This window comes from Pleurodeles waltl, chromosome 3_1 (genome assembly GCF_031143425.1).
Source record: "Pleurodeles waltl isolate 20211129_DDA chromosome 3_1, aPleWal1.hap1.20221129, whole genome shotgun sequence".
Classification (NCBI taxonomy): Eukaryota; Metazoa; Chordata; class Amphibia; order Caudata; family Salamandridae; genus Pleurodeles; species Pleurodeles waltl.
The window spans coordinates 275,411,904-275,434,339 of record NC_090440.1 but is presented as its reverse complement, the minus strand read 5'-3'; positions in this window follow the sequence as shown (position 1 = coordinate 275,434,339).

Below are 22,436 nucleotides of genomic sequence, written 5' to 3'. Positions count from 1 at the left end.
GGGTGAGGGAGGCCATTTTGAAATCAATCACTGATAAGCTGTTTTTAATTTCTCTCAGTAGTGAGGGGACCTCATGGGAGGAGGGCTGATCACTTCCTGCTGACTCCCCCCTTTATGTCTTGGGGAGTAGGGCCTTGCAGTGCCCATGGTGAAGAGCGTTGCACCATGATGCGGGACTATGCTGTGGTGGGATGTTCACAGGAGGCAGAGGTGGATCATCCTCACCGTCCAGGGTCAGGGCGATCCAACCAGCTATAGCACGGTTGCTGATGCTACTATGGCATTAATGTTGGGTGTTGCCAAAAGGTGTGGGTCTCTGTGTCTGATACTGAGAGGGGCATAGGTGATCTTGAGGGAGAGGGTCACCAGATCTGAACCCAGAGGTGCTTTCTGAGTAGGGAGCAACCACCCCACTGGTGGTGGTCTCTTCAATCAATCCCCAGCAAGAAAGCACCTTGTTGCTCTTTGGTTCCTAGGCAGGGGCTGAATAGGTTACCCCCAGTTTCTCGTCAACTATCTGATTCTGCCAGTGGAGCCTTTCCCTGTTTACTGAAACTCTAGCAACTCATCGCTCCGTCTTACTGAACCTGGATTAGTGGTGTACGGCAGCAGTCAAGTGGCAGCAGCAGGCCGTCAGGTCACAGGGATAGCAGGATAGTGCCTCACCTTCCACCTGCAGCCCGCAGGTACAGGTGCAATAGGGTCAGCAGCTCAACAAATCCTGTTATCTCCTCTTTTGTGTGGGCCACGTGGTGGCTCCACCAGTGGCCAGGAGAGCTGCTAGTCTCTGCTCAACCCATGTGGTTTCTGGCCTGCCCAACTTACAACGCCTCAGGCAGGTATCACACAAGGCACTTTGTTGCTTTGCTTCCTCTGGCTGTAAGCTGCTTGTCACCCACTAGTGCATGATTATGGCACAATGGGCTTCCTCTCTTGTTCACTGACTGACACAGGTATAGCTAGACAGCTACTAGTACAATTTACAGGATATTTCTGTAAAATGAGAGCTGCAGCCCTCGGAGCAGATTAAAAAATCTACACACTTGATGAAGGCTTTCTTATGCCACCCCATGAGTCCCAATATTTCCTAACAAAAATTGGGGATTACTAGGAGGTAAGCCAAGATGGATCCTGTCTAAAGGGTTTTCCTCAGCTTGTAAATTACTCATGAAGCAATAATCCTGAACACCTGCCTGCAAGTTAAAGTGGCCAGACACTTTCTCACATATATTTAGTAAAGCTACAATTGACTTACTTCCTATGGTTTAAAGTGAAAATGAACAGAATGTCTACTGATTGACACAACCTTTGGCACCTTAGAGAAAGAAAAGGGGGGCAGGAACAAAGCAAATCAAAAATTACTTCTTGTTATAAAAATTGACTTACTTTCCCAAATGGTGTCCTTTGATCTGTATAGCTCCAGTTGTTAGGTTTTTGATACCACACACCATAAAAAGCATTTACAATGCACTAGGTCTCACATTTTCTTGAGTTAAAGCTATTTGCATCGTAAATTCAAAACTGGACTTTTCTTGCCCCATAAATTGGTCAACCATGTCTCATAATTTTGTCTTTTCCTGCCATGTTTTGGTGGTCCTGTGCAGCTACTGACAGAAACATCTGAATAGAAATTGGAAAATAAAGCTTGGAAAATATCTATTTTTTTATTTTAACAGAATGAAAAGTCTTGCAAGAGTTCTCGCCTCCAATTTCAACAAAGCTTTAATGAAGTTAACAATAGCAAAGCAGCCTGAAAAGATTTATGGCCCTAATAAAGGAGAAAAGCAATGCCCTATGTGCATGTCCTATGTACTGGCAGGGAGGGGCCCTGGAGAGAGAGACTCTGAAATGCAAAGCAAGTTTCACATCATTGCTTCTAGGTTTAGCTAAGTTCTGTCAGAAAGGGCATATTGTGGCTTTTGAGAGCAGTGAGCTAAACGACTGCATGTTCCTTTCGTAAAATACACTTATTTTAGAAGCCAGAAGTAAACGAGCACAGCACTGGAATATAGCCAGAACCAATGTCAGCGACATGGGAGGAGGTGAGAGGAACAGAATGCTGCAATAAAACAGGCAGCTACCAGCCTAAAACACCCACAGTGAAAAGGCAGCAACAAAGAAATAACAAAAACATCTGTCACAGCAACAGATAAAGAAACCAAAGTGGAATAATGCAGTAGTTGGTCACTGCTCTGAAACAGAAAAAGGAGGGAGAAAAAGGCAAAACTGACCCCCAGTGAGCAAGAATTTTTAAAGGACAGTGCAACCAACAAATGGAATTGCGTTAAGCCACAAGAAGTATACCAAAAGTATACACAAGGTTGAACACTAATGCTTTACCTAAAAATGTTTGGATATATTTATCACAAAGTCTAGATTATCCATATATAGCACACAATTATCTATAACTCTTTTCAACCATTTGAGGTCATGGACATAGGAATAGCATCATCTGCAACTATAGGATTAGAGTTAACCATAGCCATATGCTGTCCATGGTCTATCAAGAATGAATTTATTACCACCCCTGCGACTACCACTCGCACCAGTCGCCTGACCGTCTGGTCCAGCGTCAGCGACGAAGACACCATCAAAACCATGAACTCCATCCACTCCGGATCCCCATCGGACCCCTGCCCTCACCACGTCTTCAACAAAGCCAGTGCAGCCATCGCGCCCCACCTCTGGAAAACAATCAACTGTTCCTTCGAGACAGCAACCTTCCCAGAAAGCTGGAAGCACGCCGAGATCAACGCCCTTATGAAGAAGCCCAAGGCGGACCCCAAGGACCTCAAGAACTTCCGGCCCATCTCCCTGCTCCCTTTCCCGGCAAAAGTGACCGAGAAGATTGTCAACAAACAGCTGACCCGCTACCTCGAAGTCAACAACATCCTGGACCCTTCCCAATCTGGTTTTCGCAGCAACCACAGCACCGAGACCGCACTCATCGCCGCCACTGACGACATCCGGACCCTGATGGACAAAGGAGAAACAGCCACCCTCATCCTCCTGGACCTATCAGCAGCCTTTGACACGGTCTGCCACTGCACCCTATCAGCACGCCTCCATGACGCCAGTATCCAAGAGAAGGCCCTGGCCTGGACCACATCCTTCCTCTCCGGCAGAACCCAGAGCGTCCGCCTCCCACCCTTCCGCTCCAAAACCACCGAGATCATCTGCGGCGTCCCACAGGGATCCTCCCTCAGCCCAACACTGTTCAATATCTACATGGCCCCCCTCGCCCACGTCGCACAACAACACAACCTCAACATCATCTCCTACGCCGACGACACCCAGCTGATAATATCCCTCACCGAAGATCCCCACACCGCCAAAGCTAACCTCCACCGAGGAATGAAGGCCGTAGCCGACTGGATGAAGGACAGCAGACTGAAGCTGAACTCAGACAAGACGGAGGTCCTCATTCTCGGACCCACCCCATCAGCCTGGGACGACTCTTGGTGGCCCACGTCACTAGGCACAGCCCCGGAACCCACGGACCACGCACGCAACCTTGGGGTCATCTTGGACTCCACTCTCTCCATGACCCGGCAAGTCAACGCTGTCTCCGCGTCCTGCTTCAACACCCTCCGTATGCTCCGCAGGATCTTCAAATGGATCCCCCTCGACACGAGAAAAACCGTTACCCAGGCCCTCATCACCAACAGACTCGACTACGGGAACGCCCTCTACTCAGGAATTACAAACAAGCTCCTGAGACGACTCCAACGCATCCAGAACGCCTCGGCCCGACTCATCCTCGATGTCCCCCGCCGCAGCCACATCACACTCCACCTGAGAGGCCTGCACTGGCTCCCCGTCAACAAAAGGATCACCTTCAAGCTCCTGAACCACGCATACAAAGCACTGCACAACACCGGACCCACCTACCTCAACAACCGACTCAGCTTCCACACCCCCACCCGAAGCCTCCGCTCAGCCAACCTCGCCCTCGCCACAGTCCCCCGCATCCGAAAAACCACTGCCGGTGGCAGATCCTTCTCCTACCTCGCCGCCAAGACCTGGAACACTCTCCCCACCATCCTACGACAGACCCAGGACCTGCTGGCCTTCAGAAGACTCTTCAAGACCTGGCTCTTCGACCAGTAGCACCCCCCCTCCCCAGCGCCTAGAGACCCTCGCGGGTATGTAGCGCGCTTTACAAATGCAGTGATTGATTGATTGATTGAATTTATTGATGTACAACAGGAAGAGGATTTGTGCAAGGAAACAGCAGTGACAAACTCCTTGGTTAAGTATGATTAGTTTAGTACATTTCCTCCTCTCTTCGTGTCTGACCAAAACAGATATACATTGATGTAGCACCCAAAAACAATCAACAAATTACCTAATAGAAGATCCCAAAGCTTACTACAGTTTACTTGGTAGAAGGCACTGCTGTTTCATGAAAGCTGCATGCATAGCACCCCCTTGATACTGTGAACTTGCTCACAATAAAATTGAGGTTTAGGCACTATCCCATTGTTCCAAGCATTTGCCTACAATCATATTGGATTGCAGAAAGAATCTTGAATTCCCTTGTCCTTGTGACAATTCTACGTAACACAATGCAGCACACAATGCTGACTATAGAATCTAACAAAATAATCGGTTTGTAGCAGCTGGGGTCTTCCAGTTACCTTTTTTGAAAACTTGGACTATTATTGCAGCATGCCACGTACTGGGGATCCTCTTACTTTCTGCCAAATTCTGTGCATTAGTAAGAACTGAAACCCACAAATCTATATTGAATTTAGGCAAATCTACGGAACTCTGTCTGACCTTGCGGCCTTTCTAGAAAGGCTCTCAATAATAGAGTTCTATAGTTCATTATGGACACGTTTGCTAGCTAATGGATAGACAGGGGGATTATCCCTAATACTCTACTCATCTCGGGTCTCAGATGAATAAATATTACCAAAGTGAACAACCCACTATTCAGCCAAGATATGCATGCCTAATTCTGGTGTCTGTTTTTAAATTTGGTTGCATGAATAATTTTCCCAAAAAGATTTGTATGTTTAGTTTGGCAGGATGCAACCAAATGCTCCTGAGACTCTTCCTTTACACCGTGTTTTCTGTTTCTGAGAATGAATTTGTAATCAGTCCTGCAATTGAAAATTTCCTTTGTATTTCTAGGGCTTCTATACAGGACCCTCCGTAATGTCTTATTTGCCTCCAAACATGCCAAGCCAAACCAAGGAAAAGAATCAAGCTTAGGTTTCCTACATGGTTTCAAGAGAGAATATCTAATGAAGTCTCCCAAATTAACAAAAGCATTGATAATGTCACAAGACAGATACAAATTAATAATTAATTTTCCTTAATGATTTTAGAAAATAAAAGTCAAATATGAGTGGCTTTCCAAATTAGTCTCAGACACTTATCTTTGACCAGCAGACCTCTGACTCCCTTATAAATCTGATACTGGTAAGCTTCAGGCATAGCCAGAGCTAATTCAATGTGTTTGTGTTCACTATAACAACTCCCCCAGCACCCCTTAACCTCCTTAATATTACTCCACAAGCTCTGTGAGGTAAATAAAAAAACAATAACTGTTCACAACCTTGTCATAAACATCTTCTATATTACTAATCAAGAAATAATAAAGTGTTGCCCCTCAAATATCTTATCTCCCCCAACACAATGTCAAATCCCAAAGATAGTTGAATATATCAACTTCTTAATTCCACTACAATATAAAATAACACTCATAGGTTACACATATTACCCTTAAACTTAAAAAAAATCATTGTAAAACTTGGTAAAACAAATTCAAATGCTTAGGTCAAACATCCAAGAGGCTTGCATCAATTCATGACTCATAGGTATTAACATTACATTAACATTAAAAGCCAACCCCTGAATCAAGTTGTTAGCCTCCTTTTAGCTTTTCAAGAGGGGGAGATCTGGAAAAGAATAACATATTCTTCTGTGCAGCACTTTTTAAATTCTTGGCTGCGGGCCCTATTACTGTTAGGGAAGAAGAGTCCAAAACGGAGTCTGCCTTGTGTGTAACTTAACCCGGAGCATTTTGCTCTCCCCCAAGAGACAACAGGTTTGATCTACAGCTGGAAATGAATGGACTATTAAGGCGCAAATCACATAATCGTCTCTCAGCAAGGGCAATCTCTTTAAACATGATTCCAATGGAACACCCTAGGAAAGAATCAATGGTAGAAGCCTTCAAATCCAATAAGGCTTCTGGGGGACAGGTGATCAGAGGGAGGTCTGTCCCTCGGGGGCATTGGGGGAAGGCAGGTGCAGTCTAGATGACTGCTTCTTTGGGCTACATCTGTTAAATGAGGTAGCCCTTGCGTTTTATAGGGAGCCATTTTGGGGCTGCCACCCACCATTTCGTGTTAGGTGTACCCTGTACCCCCAGCATCAGAGCACAAAGTAGTTTTTAGGAGCCTTTAGTTCTTAAGCTTCTCTTTGTGGTTTTTACATTGTTGTTTTTTGGCTTAGCACATACAACATGTCCAGTGATGACAAAATCCTTCAGGGTCTCTGACGTCTGAAGGAAGCTGGGCGTCTGGACTTGTTCGCCAATGCAAGCGCAAACATTCTGCTGGCGAGGCATGCATTCAGTGAAGTAGCTGCTGCAGTGTTTTAGTGCTCCCCACCCCTTGTGCATCATGCGGACTCGAACAAGAGCCAGGTGAGTCTTAGGGTCCACGCGCGGTGTGGCCCCAAAGACAACGAAACTTCAAGGTGGGGAGGGGCTATGCAGTATGAGCGGCATGGGCAGTTTGGGAGAGAAGGGGATGATTCCCTCTCTGGGAAACTTAATAAGAGGAGCCTGGCAGGGAGCCAGACGAAAGGGCAGTAAAGGGGGCCCAACTCGCCCTAGGAGTCGGCATGTCCTAAAGTGGGTGGAGCCTGGAACTGGACATCAGTAGGGATATCCATGTTACCAAATTCCAGCATCCCCCACATGAGCAGGCAGAGAGGGGAAGGCACTGCAGGCCTGGCAAGTGATTGGCAAGCAGATTATATTAATGAGTGGGAAGAGACAGAACAGTGAAGTCAAGGTGAGGGTGATGCTGACTCACCTGCTGCCGGGGATATGCAGTTAGCCATCCCACGCAAAGGGGCCAGTGGGTATGGGGACCAAATCCCATGTATCACTGTGAAGGTGTGATTTGCTAAATTGGGCACCCAATGGGTTGCTGGAGAGGTGGCAGGAAGCATATTAGTGGAGAGAACAGGATCAATTGGGGGACGGGATCAGGAGGGTGGTTTTGGAGTCTCCTTTGCCCCCATGTGCACCACCTGCACCACTGGGGAGTACAGCTTCTACATATTTGGCATACAGTCTGTTATGGAGCGAGAGTGAGGGTCAAGAGGAGGATGCCAGGGCTACTTGGCACAGGCCTCCTGATGACGCAGAAACGAAGGTTTTACATTTATTAGCGCATAAACGTAGTGCCGCAATAATCAAGTGTGACTTTAACCGAACTAATAAAGATTGTACGGGGACAAATGTGCCCTCAGAGTAGTTCGCCAACATTTATAAGCGTGCTTTATATAACGTGATGTATTAGAATTGTACTAATCTGACATAACCGTAAACGTGTGCCATGATTTGCTTGTTTGAAATGTTTTAACTTAGCATAACTTTAGTGGAGGCTTCGGCCTAGTTGCCTTGTCTCACGGTTTAGATGCTCGTATTTTTCTAATGTGCTAATAAAACGTGTATTCTTGCTTGAAGCTGTACTTTTCCAGTGAGATCGGTTCACATGCTTATCTTTAAGGTTTCGTGCCAGCCTGGCATCTTCTTCTTTGCTCCAAGGTCAATCTGCAGGTGCAGACAATGGAAGCTCTGAAAGTGAGTTAATTGGTAAAATATGTTGCAACTTACGTTCCCGACTCCAAGGATAATGTATGCCTAGGTAGAAGCTTGTGAATTGTTGTTTTTGATTGGACAATTTGAAGCCAACCTATGAACCCTCCAATGGAAGACCCTACTGGATTTGAACTGTTGTTTATTTAAACCTGGTGCACAAGAAGAAAGCAGCCATTACCCATTGCACCCATTGAGGACATTATTGCCCATTGCAGCCATTATGGCCCATCTTGCCGACCTCGTCATTTTGCCATCTTCTACGATGCCAATTGATGTTCGACGCCATTTTGAATGGGACTTTGATGCTTTCTCTAATCGAGAGAAAGAGACTTTAAGTAATTCTCGCCCTAGAGGCTTTAACTTTGATTTGCCCCTTTGCATAAAGTAGTAGTTTTGTCCTTTTATCTTGCCGCTGTGAGGCAATTGCCCCGTCCACCCTGCCCCCTTTGCCCCCGTCCCATGCTGATCGAAACCGGTACCTGTGAGACGAAGACTTCCTTGAATGCTGATTGAATTTGGTAAATATGAAAGGAAAATGTACAATTGCATTGTGTTTCTTTTTAGGTAACCAACTGCTGATTTTTTATAAGAGCCCTAGTTAGGAGTTTTTCCAAATCAATGTTGCTAAATTGTTTTTTTGCATGAAATCCCACATGCAGATGCTAATTTGAGGTTAGATGAGGATTCATTTGTTGCACGATGCAATTTGAGACCTTGTTATGCTGACTAATGTATGCAATTAGCCCATTACAGATTATAGTTTTAGTGGTTTGCGTTGCTATCATCGAATGCATTGTTATTCAAATGCTGCATAGATTGCATCTTTTTCACCGTTATGGACAGCTATTAATGTTCATTTACATATATCATTTGGTGTTGAGACACATTTATATCGTGCTAGCTTTGTTAATATAGGGAAATAAATTCATTAACTTTGAATGAACTGGTGTGGTTATTCATGCCGAAAGGTAATGGTTCGCCGAAATGTTTTCTGGATTAATTGTGAAGTGTTATGTTGATCAGGGCATTGCTTATGTTCGTTATTGATTATTGATTTGATTAAATTGACTAATCTCGGGGGAAGAGAGCCCCACTTGGTCAAAAGATTCATCGACCCAAGAGCGTCCAAATACAGGTAATTTATTAGGATGGAACGCTCTATCAGTAGATGGTAGCAGAGGACGGTTTCGCCCTTTGGGACCCCACTCGAGAGGTAACGGTTTCGCCCTTTGGGACCCCACTCGAGAGGTAACGGTTTCGCCCTTTGGGACCCCACTCGAGAGGTAACGGTTTCGCCCTTTGGGACCCCACTCGAGAGGTATATGGTGTTGAATTGACGGTTACGCCCTTTGGGACCCCACTCAAGAAGTATATGGTGTTGAATTAGATTTTTCTTGGGTAAAACAGATTGAGAGAATGATGATGCCCTAAGTCCCCCGCGACTTTCCCGGGATCTCGGAGCTTGCGAATGGAGAGAATGGAGGTGTGAAATCGGCGTTGGCGGTACTAGTGACGGTATGAGTGAAGTCAGGATTTTGCGCTTGCACAGCTTATTGCCGCAGATTGTTTGAAAAGGTTGCGAGGATTTTAGAGAATAGCGGAGGTGCGACTCCGAGTGTGAGAGTAGGGAAGTCGTCGAACTTCATGTGCATGTGGCGCTTTCTGCAGAAAAAGGTCCACGTGGTTGTTGTTGTTGAGACGGGCCCTGCGAGGTCAAGAGACTCCGGAGTATGTTGAAAAGTGTATGAGACACTTGTTTTATGTTGTGGTCTGGTCGGTTTAATAGGTTGACCGGGGTGGTCAACGAGTCGGTACGTGTGTTAAGGGAGTGGAAGAAAACTTCGACTTCGGGCTTTGACAAATTCTAAGTGCACTAGAATAGATCACTGACAAGTTGAGAGCAGAGTCTGCGGGTCAGAATTTGCTTGCGAAAGTGGGGACCGAGAAAGATGGAATAACTGCCGAGGCTAGTGAAAAATCCCTAAGGTCCTGAAGCGATTGTGTTACCCTTCCTGTAGTAAACCGACAGATCTGTTTTATTATTATTTGGTTGCTCGCGATACATGCCAGAAGTTGTTACGAGAGGAGCTGAGTGAAGGAGGACAAGCCGCGAGGCTTTGTCAGCCGCAGAGTGTGGGAGTGTGACGTCACTAGGAGCCGCGCTGGGATAGGTTGGTTGCAGAGAAGGGTCGCGCACGGATTGGACGCAGTCCGTGGGGCTCGATTGGAAGGGGAAAGGCAAGCGAAGAGTATTCCGGGAATTAAAGTCACTTATTGATTACAAACTTTGTGAAATAAAAGACGAGAAAATGAAATTTTTGAAAGCATTAAAGAGTGCGATGAAGGGGGAGTCTTACATTAAAGCGAGCATAGGAGAGGAGACGCCACCCGAAGGTACACCAGCTTACATTGTAATGGAGGAAAGGGGGGTAGCTCCGTGCCTTTGGCTAAAGCAATGGCACAAGCTGACAGAGAGACATGGGAGCGTAGCGTTCCCGATCCATGGGACATTCAATATAAGGATCCTAGAGAATTTGAGATTCGCGATGTACGACATGAAGGTACCTCCAAGGCCAGCACAGTTTGAGGCTCTAGCGATTTGGGAACTAATGGCTAGACAGCAACAGCAAAAGAAGTTCGAGACCAGGATAAGAAAGGTAGAAAAGACACTAGCGGACGCTAGGTGGGATAATGCACAGAAGGTGTGGAGGTCAGATATATTGCAGGGGATAAAATTGTTTCCCGCAATTGCTAAGGAAGAAGAGGCGACAGGCAAGAAAGCTACCTGTAAGACAAACAGGAGGTGTTCCAAAGATAGAGAGGACGAGGAAAAGTTAAGGAGAGAAGACGAGTCAGAGGATGAGGAGTTCATCATGCAATTGCTGAACGACCGTCCACCACCTTATGCAGAGAGTGAACAAGGTCCAAGTACCAGTTCTTCCCCTCCGGCACCGGTACAGAATAATGAAACTCCGAATTCAGAAACGCCATCGGGATCTAAGGACCCGAGTTTACTGTTTACCCCGCAGATACCGCAGGTTAGGAGAATATATCCAGATGTGCCTATATTGAAAACAGCAGAAAATTATCAGCCGCAGGTCCCAAGGTACTACAGCAGTGACAACAGTATGGGAATGATTCTAGATCCAACCGTAATGGGAGTACAGAATGGTCGCAACCCAACATTGGCACAAGCTGAATCAACCCAGTTTTTGATGCCTCAAAAGCAGATGCAGGGGGGAACCGCACATGCTCAGATGACGGGGAGTCAGACGGGCATGCCGGCAATGATGACCCATAGTGTGGGAATGAACATGCCTCAGAACCTGGGGAATGGACAGAACCCAGATGCGATATCCCTACCCATTACTGTAGGTCCACCGGTACCTTTGTACATTCAGCCTAACTCAGGTATGAGCGGTCAAGGATCAGTGGTGCAGAGTGGGACGGAAAGGAGGTGCATAGAAAACACTCCAGAGACAACTCTGATAGCGGCTCTGCCGACTGGATCTGGGTCCTTGATGGAGTTTAGTCCCATATGTGCTCAGTCAACAGTGGTGAGGTCGAGTCCCCCACTGATGATACCGCTATCATCGAACACTGAAAAGTTGCCTCAACCATCAATGGCAGTCGATGTGAATGCTACACTGATGGGGTTGAATGCGCAACAGCTGACACAGTGGTTCAACAGTCTGAATTCCACACAAAGCTCAGCCAGTGGGAAGGGAGAAGACTATCGGAATAAGGTCAGGTTGAACATGGAAGCAGAAGAATTGGTGGAAGGGACTATGGGTTTGAATAGGTTAGAGTCCTACTCGGAAGAAGAGCTGAGGTATCTATGTCCTAGGATTACGAGAGAAGTGAACAAGGTACATAGAAGGTTGCAAGAAATAACTGACAAAAACGGGGTTGAGATAGACAAGACAAAACACTTGAGCAGGAGCTATAGATTGGATTTCGGGACCACAGACTTTGAACACATGAGGTCAGCAGGCATGGAAACACACCTTAGAGAATTGCTGCAGAGTGCACAAGTGTGGAGGTGCTTAGACAAATGGGAAAGCAGATGGGCAAAGAAAAAGGAAAAGAGGAAAGACAGTGTCCCAGAGCACAACGAGAAAAGATCACAGAGTAGTGATGCAATAACTATGTTACCAATGAGGGAGACAGCAGGGGGAAAATTAATACATGTACCGTGGCACAGAAGCGACATTCAGTCTTTTACGGATGATTTTCCCAAACTGAGAGAGAAACCGATTGAATGGTATCAACAGACTGATAGGTTTGTGAAGCTTGCAAAATGTCTTTGGGAAGACCTGAACACCCTCTTTGAGATTGTGGTTCCGGCAGATTTGTGGGAAGGCTGCAAAAGGGCTGTAGGTTGGCCGACAAGTGAACCAGAGAGAGACAGGGATACGGGTGCACCATCACCTATGGTAATGAGCTTGTACTATAAGGTGATTGAGCATTTGAAGACGAAGGTTGCCGCGAAGAATGTGGATTGGCAGAAGATTGATCGGACTGCCCAAGAGGCTAAAGAGTCGATTCATGGTTACTATGAGAGGTTGTTGAAGGCGTTCAAGAACTACAGTGGCACGGAAACAATAGAGGCGAAGGACATGCTTCATTTTGTGTTTAGATTTGTGGAAGGGCTGAGACCAGAGATAAGTCAGATGATAAAGATGCATTTGATTTGTTGGCAGTCGAAACCTATTGATGAGGTGTTGAATTATGCGAAATACTGTAGCGACGAAATTGAAGTGAAACAGAAAAGGTTGAAAGAGAAAGTGATGGTGATGCAACTTAAAGCAGCTCAGACAGGGTTGCAAGGGTTGCAAGGGTTCCCACAGCAGATACCGCAGCCGCAGCCGCAGGGAAATATGGTGTTTCAGCCACAGGCGAGAGGCAGAGGCAGAGGAGGCTTTGGGAGTAATGGTCCGGATTTGAACACTGTTGCGATTCCGAATGGTGTGCAGGCAATGAAAAGGGTGATGCCGTGTCACGTGTGCGGAATCGTCGGGCATTGGAAACGCGAGTGCCCGATGGTGGTGCAGGAAGGTGCAGGTGTTGGTCAGCAAAACAATGATGTCAATGCATTCCAGACAATGAGGGGACCGAAAATGAGAGGTCCAAACCCAAATTTTCAGACCATAAATCAGCTGCAGGGATTACAGCCCATGCAGCCGCAGCAGATGCAGATGCCCCGTATGCAGATGACGCAAATGCAACCAATGCAACAGCAGTTTCCCATGGTACCTAATCAGCAAATGCAAATACCTTTGGCACCAGTGAGTCAGCAGCAAGTGATGGTTCCTCCACAGGTCTCGGGTCAGGTGATGAATACAAATGGCACAGTACAACAGTTCCCATTACACAGTGAGAATGGAATAAACAATGTATGGGAGAGTGAAAGTTCAGATGAGGAGGGAAATTGTGTGCTTGCAGCATCCTTGGAAGTTGATCAAAAGGGTCCATATGTGGAGGGAAGAGTTATGGGTCATCGTGTTTCATTCTTGGTTGACACAGGAGCCACACGTTCAACTGTTAGGAGCATTGAAGTACCAAATTTGCCACTCTCAGGGAGAACAGTTCAAGTAGTGGGAGTAGCAAACAGGCACCTGACGAACCCAATCACAGATCCAGTACAAGTCAGAATTGGTAACTATGAAGGGTCACATAATTTTGTGGTATGTGACTCAAGCCCGATAGCACTGTTAGGGAGAGACCTATTGTGCAAATTGGGATGTTCGATTATGTGTTCGAACGATGGAATTAGAATTCAGACGAGCAGTGATGGGGAAGAAGAGGACAGTGTAGAAGGGGATGAGATGGAAACTGTCGATGAAGAATATCCTCTGATTAACCTTTTTCCGATGATAACTGAAGAAGATATTCCAGCTGAATTACGGGAAACAGTCGGAAAGGAAGTGTGGGATATGACAGGAAAAGAGGTGGGATTGGTGAAAGGAGTGGAACCAGTGAAAGTGACCGTAAAACCCAATGTAACCTTTCCCCAGACCCCACAATACCACATGGCACAAGACACCCTCATGAAAGTCGCCCAACTCATTGACGAGTTTGTAAAACAAGGAGTACTGAAAGAAGTGTTAAGCAGTTCATGTAATTCACCAATCATGGGACTAATAAAGCCGAGTGGAAAGGTCCGAATCGTGCAGGACTTGAGGAAAATAAATGACATAATAATTAAATGCTGCTCTGTAGTACCGAATCCAGCTGTGATAATGTTTCAAGTCCCTTGCGATGCCGAGTGGTTCTCAGTCATCGACTTGTCACAAGCATTCTTTTCGGTGCCTCTTCATGAGGACAGCCAATTTCTCTTTTGTTTCAAATTCTTAGACAGAGTTTACAGTTGGTGTCGAATTCCTCAAGGGTTTTCTGAGTCACCGTCAATTTTCAATCAGATTCTAAAGAAAGACTTGGAAGCATTAGAATTGCCATTCGAGTCAACCCTAGTACAGTACATTGATGACTTACTGATTGCATCTAAGACAGAAAGTGGCTGCACAGCCGACACCATTGCTCTACTGAACCATTTGGGAAGGAATGGACACAAGGTGTCTCCTTCAAAGTTGCAGTTCTGTCAGAAGAAAGTGAAATACTTGGGTCATCAAATAGAGAAAGGGTCACGGAGAATAATGAAGGAAAGAATAACAAGTGTACTTCAAATGAGTCCACCAAAGACGAGGAGGGAGGTGAGGAAGTTTTTGGGGATGGTGAGCTACTGTCGCCAGTGGATTCCCAACTTCTCAACTCTAGCAAAGCCTTTACTGAAACTGACCCAGAAGGATGCATTGGATGAAATTGAGCTGAAAGGAGATGAGATGGATGCTTTTATTGAATTGAAAGAATGCATGTGCAGGGCTCCAGCTTTAGGTATGCCTGATTAAACAAAGCCTTTCACATTGTTTTGTCATGAACGTGATGCATGTTCTTTGTCTGTCTTGACCCAAGCCCATGGTGGCATAAACAGACCAGTAGCGTATTTTTCAGCTACTTTGGATCCGGTCGCAGCAGCACTGCGCGCCGTAGCAGCAGTTGGTATCAGCCTCACTCAGAGTGAAGGAATAGTGATGGGACACCCATTAACAGTCATGGTCCCTCACTCAGTTGAGATACTTTTGACCCGCTCCCAAACGCAACACATGACTGGAGCAAGACTCACAAGGTATGAAACAATAATTTTGGGCTCACCGAATGTGCAGCTGAAAAGGTGCACTACGTTGAATCCAGCAACCTTGCTTCCCGGTGAAAATGCTGAAATTGAGAACGCTGAAGACGTCGAGCACGACTGCCTTCAGGTGACTGAATTCTGCACAAAACCCCGACCTGACATTAAGGATACTAAGCTTGATGAAAATTACCAAATTGTTTTTGTTGATGGTTCATGTCTAAGAGATGGGTTGGGAATTTTGAAAGCAGGATATGCTGTATGTACTGTAACAGGTGTCTTGGAAGCGTCCTGGCTTCAAGGAGTCTATTCCGCACAAGTAGCAGAGCTTGTAGCCCTTACAAGAGCATGCCAACTGTCTACATTGACGAAGGTTACCATTTACACTGACAGTCAGTACGGGTTTGGAATTGTGCACGACTTTGGGCAACTATGGTCACAGAGAGGTTTCCTGACCTCTTCAGGGTCCCCAGTGAAAAACGGGGAGAGAATAAGGGAATTGTTACACGCCATTCAGATGCCAGCCGAAATTGCAGTGGTAAAGTGTAATGCTCATACAAAAGGACAGGACTATGTTTCCCTGGGAAATGCATATGCGGATCAAGTCGCAAGATTTTGTGCCTTGAACTGTATATTGCTCAGGGATGAATGGAATTTGATAAGTGAGCCAGAGCTCGAACCAGCTGAAGCATTTGCCTTGAAGGTCGTGGATACAATGGATGAACTAAAAGCATTACAGAATAGCGTCAGGGAGGATGAAAGAGCTTCCTGGATTAAGTCACAATGTACAAGGAGACCAGATGAGTTATGGGTTTCAAATGAAGGAAAATTTGTTTTACCAAATAGTCTCTTATCGCAGCTAGCGCGGTTCTATCATGGGCAGGCTCACCTAAGGAGAGATGCCATGATAAGATTGTTCAAAACTGATTGGTTTAACCCCAGATTCCGTCAAGTTGCAGAAGCAGTTTGCCATCGTTGTGTCATTTGTCAGCAGATGAACCCAGGAAAGGGAACGGTTGTGAACATGAGCCACATTGGCAGGGCGAGCGGTCCGTTCAGCAGAATGCAGATGGACTTTATTGAGATGCCTGTGCATGGAGGTCTGAAGTATGTGTTGGTGATTGTGTGCATTTTTAGTCACTGGATTGAAGCATACCCCACACGTAGAAATGACAGCCTTACAGTTGCAAAACTATTGTTGAGGGAGTTGATACCACGTTTCGGATTCCCGATCTCTTTAGAATCAGATAGAGGAAGTCACTTCAATAACGAGGTGATAAAGTTACTTTGCGCAGCGCTGAACATTGAGCAAAAACTGCATTGTAGCTATCGCCCTGAAGCCTCAGGACTGGTGGAACAGATGAATGGAACACTGAAATCAAGAAAGGCGAAAATATGTGCATCGACAAATTTGAAATGGCCTGACGCATTGCCTTTGGTGTTAATGTCAATGAGAAACACCCCTGACAGAAAGACTGGATTGTCCCCGCACGAAATTCTCATGGGCAGGGCCATGAGACTTCCTGCAGTTCCCGCAAACGCGCTTTTGAATATTACAGATGATATGGTGTTAGACTACTGCAAAGGTCTGGCTGACGTGGTTCGCTCTTTCTCTCACCAGGTGGAAGCAACCACCTTGCCACCGATCCAAGGTCCAGGACACACACTGAAAGCAGGTGACTGGGTCGTGATAAAGAAGCACGTGAGGAAGTCGTGTCTGGAACCCCGTTGGAAAGGCCCTTTCCAAGTGATCCTGACGACCACTACCGCTGTGAAGTGTGCGGAAGTTCCCAACTGGATTCACGCCAGTCATACAAAGAAAGTGTTGTGTCCCACAGATGAGGAAGTTGACGCGCTGAAACTGCCAGTACCTGATAACAAAGTGCCGAGCGCTGAGACAGAGCAAAACAGAACTAGAAGCGAACAGGCAGAAATAGAGGAGAGAGAAATATTCTCTGAGGACGAAACAACCGATTCACTTGGGGAAGACCAAGGAGAAACCTCAGACAGCGACGAAGCAGCTGAAGGTAACAAAGAGCCTGAAGCAGCTGAAAGTGACAAAGAGCCTGAAGAAAGTAACGGTGACAAAGGGCTCGAAAGAGGTGAAGAAGCAGGAGAGCCTGATCAGAGGAGGGCTTTCCCAGAAGCAGACGGTACAGAAAAAGAAAAGGAAAACCTGATTGACTCCCCAGAAGGAGGGGACAAGGCAGAACAGAACGAAACTGTTCAAACTTTCTCAGAAGAGATCGCAGGTCCATCAAGTGGACACAGTGCAAAGAGAAGACCAAGTATATCACCAGTAAAACTAAGAACTAGAGAAACGTTGAACGACAGTGAAGGGCCAAGAGTGAAAGAGAAAAGAAAGGAAGTGTCTGTCGTGGTACCAACATCAAGTGAAGAAAAAGACTTGGCCAAAGAGGAAAGTACCAGTGAGGCAGAATCAAAGAGAGATGCAAAATTGAAAAGGAAAAGGATACCAAACAGGAGATATTCCGGTCCAGAATGGGCATATGTAGTCAATGACGATTGGACCGACGAATTTGTATCTCTTAGCCTCGAGAACGAAGAAGAAGAGATACCAATAGAAAAGAAAAGTTTTATGGACACTATTGATTGAAAAGGTGATAAATGACATTGCTTGCTATAATCTAACGTGATACAACCAGCTGAGACATTGCTAAACCGGATGAGACATTTGCTAACTTGATAAGACTTTGATAACCTGATTGACTCTTAAACCCGATTTGAGACAACGTTGCTAACTGATAAAAGACTGAGTTATTGCCGAATTGAGACAAATGCTGCTAACCGATAAGTGACTGGGCTCCTGAAGAAAACTATGTGAACATTGCGCTCGTTCAGCTTTGTAACTAATTGCTAAATCGTTTCTTTATAGGTGCTTCTAGCTCTCTGATTCTATACAGATCATGACTAAGTACGCTACACAAAACAGTAGAGTGAAATATTGTAAATATGCGTGTATAGGCTTGATAACTGCATGTGTACTAATAATAATGGCAATAGTGCTTGCAACGCGTGGTAAGGGTGAGAATGAGAAAATTGATGCTTCTACTTCTGCTCCTGTTACTGTCACTGAACTAACCGCATTGAAAAGACTAGAATTAGATGAGAGACACTTGCATGATAAGAAGGAACTTTCGTATAATGTTTTCTATCGCCTACTAACAGAATATGTTGAGACTATGGATGCGAAAGATTGTTATGTGTGTACACAGATACCGACATCGGTAACGGAAGGGGTGACTTATCACCACATGCCTCTTACATATGGGATTACATGTAGTTTAGTAACTTCTAGATTTTATGGTCAAACTAACATACAGTATGTTTATTCAAATTATGATGTTACCTTTGCATCTGTTCCTATAATAACGCAACTAAGCCAGATTGCTAAAGATTGGGATGCTAAAATAATGAGGGAATTTTTCGAGCCAATGCAACCTTTTGAAACAGCTCACGCTCATAGGGAAAACCTTACCTGCTCGCTCTCTGCAGTAGAAATAAGCTTTTTAGATCGCACAGATGATAGAAGGGCACAAATGAATGCAAAATTAGAAAAAGAGCTAAGTAAGAGGACTTCAGTAGATAATTATGCTTTTGCCGCAATAAAAACACAAGGAAAAATAGCTTTAGACGCTTGGCATGTAGGGAAATTTTGTATATATCGTGGTGAATCTTATTATGATAACATTTTAGTGGGAGCGAGTGAATGTAAACATACGTTTATCTTTAAGGCCAAATGGACATTCATGCTGAACGGACTTGACCCTGTCATACCTGGTGTATATTACATTTGTGGGCATAATGCCTATTATCGTCTTCCAAAGGGATGGTGGGGGAGATGTTATTTGGGTATAGTGTTCCCAAAGGTTTATCAACTGGATGACCTATCAGTGATTCCAAAGACGCCTGGATCTCATCGTATCCAGAAAAGAGAGACCGCAGCTGCTGTGGTAGGAGATATATTTGGAGCCATGATTCCTTCATTGGGAGTTGTGTTGAATTCCATCAAAATAAGAAAGTTGTCTACTATAGTGGATAACATGTTGACAAAGTTTTCAGGTGCTATAATCCTGATGGATGCTGAACTTGCAGCAGAAAGAGCTATGACTCTTCAAAACAGGCTTGCCCTAGACATTCTTTTAGCAAAGGATAGCGGCGTTTGCAAAATGCTTGGTGCGCGTCACTGTTGCACGTATATACCAGACAACAGTGTGAAGATTAAAACAATGCTTGCAAATCTAACAAAAGAGAGTGCAGACTTGAAGGAATTGAAAGAACCAGGAGTTTGGGAGAAGGTTGGAAAGGGAGTTGCTTCAGTGGGAAATTGGCTTGGTGGCATTTGGAATGGAATATTACTAAAAATAATACAGGGAATACTAATAGTACTAATTTGCATCTTTGGGATTTGGGGAATAAAGAGGGGAATACTAATGATCATGGCAAGAATTAAGAGAAGGAAGGAAGAGAAAATGATGAAAAGAATGGCAGAAGAATACAAGGCAAGAACAAGGGGAACTAAAAGGCAAAGAGAACTGACAGAATTTTAATGGAATAAAATTTGTGGGAATAGTTTTGTGTGATGACAAATAGTCATCAGAGGAGGGATTGATGACGCAGAAACGAAGGTTTTACATTTATTAGCGCATAAACGTAGTGCCGCAATAATCAAGTGTGACTTTAACCGAACTAATAAAGATTGTACGGGGACAAATGTGCCCTCAGAGTAGTTCGCCAACATGTATAAGCATGCTTTATATAACGTGATGTATTAGAATTGTACTAATCTGACATAACCGTAAACGTGTGCCATGATTTGCTTGTTTGAAATGTTTTAACTTAGCATAACTTTAGTGGAGGCTTCGGCCTAGTTGCCTTGTCTCACGGTTTAGATGCTCGTGTTTTTCTAATGTGCTAATAAAACGTGTATTCTTGCTTGAAGCTGTACTTTTCCAGTGAGATCGGTTCACATGCTTATCTTTAAGGTTTCGTGCCAGCCTGGCATCTTCTTCTTTGCTCCAAGGTCAATCTGCAGGTGCAGACAATGGAAGCTCTGAAAGTGAGTTAATTGGTAAAATATGTTGCAACTTACGTTCCCGACTCCAAGGATAATGTATGCCTAGGTAGAAGCTTGTGAATTGTTGTTTTTGATTGGACAATTTGAAGCCAACCTATGAACCCTCCAATGGAAGACCCTACTGGATTTGAACTGTTGTTTATTTAAACCTGGTGCACAAGAAGAAAGCAGCCATTACCCATTGCACCCATTGAGGACATTATTGCCCATTGCAGCCATTATGGCCCATCTTGCCGACCTCGTCATTTTGCCATCTTCTACGATGCCAATTGATGTTCGACGCCATTTTGAATGAGACTTTGATGCTTTCTCTAATCGAGAGAAAGAGACTTTAAGTAATTCTCGCCCTAGAGGCTTTAACTTTGATTTGCCCCTTTGCATAAAGTAGTAGTTTTGTCCTTTTATCTTGCCGCTGTGAGGCAATTGCCCCGTCCACCCTGCCCCCTTTGCCCCCGTCCCATGCTGATCGAAACCGGTACCTGTGAGACGAAGACTTCCTTGAATGCTGATTGAATTTGGTAAATATGAAAGGAAAATGTACAATTGCATTGTGTTTCTTTTTAGGTAACCAACTGCTGATTTTTTATAAGAGCCCTAGTTAGGAGTTTTTCCAAATCAATGTTGCTAAATTGTTTTTTTGCATGAAATCCCACATGCAGATGCTAATTTGAGGTTAGATGAGGATTCATTTGTTGCACGATGCAATTTGAGACCTTGTTATGCTGACTAATGTATGCAATTAGCCCATTACAGATTATAGTTTTAGTGGTTTGCGTTGCTATCATCGAATGCATTGTTATTCAAATGCTGCATAGATTGCATCTTTTTCACCGTTATGGACAGCTATTAATGTTCATTTACATATATCATTTGGTGTTGAGACACATTTATATCGTGCTAGCTTTGTTAATATAGGGAAATAAATTCATTAACTTTGAATGAACTGGTGTGGTTATTCATGCCGAAAGGTAATGGTTCGCCGAAATGTTTTCTGGATTAATTGTGAAGTGTTATGTTGATCAGGGCATTGCTTATGTTCGTTATTGATTATTGATTTGATTAAATTGACTAATCTCGGGGGAAGAGAGCCCCACTTGGTCAAAAGATTCATCGACCCAAGAGCGTCCAAATACAGGTAATTTATTAGGATGGAACGCTCTATCAGTAGATGGTAGCAGAGGACGGTTTCGCCCTTTGGGACCCCACTCGAGAGGTAACGGTTTCGCCCTTTGGGACCCCACTCGAGAGGTAACGGTTTCGCCCTTTGGGACCCCACTCGAGAGGTAACGGTTTCGCCCTTTGGGACCCCACTCGAGAGGTATATGGTGTTGAATTGACGGTTACGCCCTTTGGGACCCCACTCAAGAAGTATATGGTGTTGAATTAGATTTTTCTTGGGTAAAACAGATTGAGAGAATGATGATGCCCTAAGTCCCCCGCGACTTTCCCGGGATCTCGGAGCTTGCGAATGGAGAGAATGGAGGTGTGAAATCGGCGTTGGCGGTACTAGTGACGGTATGAGTGAAGTCAGGATTTTGCGCTTGCACAGCTTATTGCCGCAGATTGTTTGAAAAGGTTGCGAGGATTTTAGAGAATAGCGGAGGTGCGACTCCGAGTGTGAGAGTAGGGAAGTCGTCGAACTTCATGTGCATGTGGCGCTTTCTGCAGAAAAAGGTCCACGTGGTTGTTGTTGTTGAGACGGGCCCTGCGAGGTCAAGAGACTCCGGAGTATGTTGAAAAGTGTATGAGACACTTGTTTTATGTTGTGGTCTGGTCGGTTTAATAGGTTGACCGGGGTGGTCAACGAGTCGGTACGTGTGTTAAGGGAGTGGAAGAAAACTTCGACTTCGGGCTTTGACAAATTCTAAGTGCACTAGAATAGATCACTGACAAGTTGAGAGCAGAGTCTGCGGGTCAGAATTTGCTTGCGAAAGTGGGGACCGAGAAAGATGGAATAACTGCCGAGGCTAGTGAAAAATCCCTAAGGTCCTGAAGCGATTGTGTTACCCTTCCTGTAGTAAACCGACAGATCTGTTTTATTATTATTTGGTTGCTCGCGATACATGCCAGAAGTTGTTACGAGAGGAGCTGAGTGAAGGAGGACAAGCCGCGAGGCTTTGTCAGCCGCAGAGTGTGGGAGTGTGACGTCACTAGGAGCCGCGCTGGGATAGGTTGGTTGCAGAGAAGGGTCGCGCACGGATTGGACGCAGTCCGTGGGGCTCGATTGGAAGGGGAAAGGCAAGCGAAGAGTATTCCGGGAATTAAAGTCACTTATTGATTACAAACTTTGTGAAATAAAA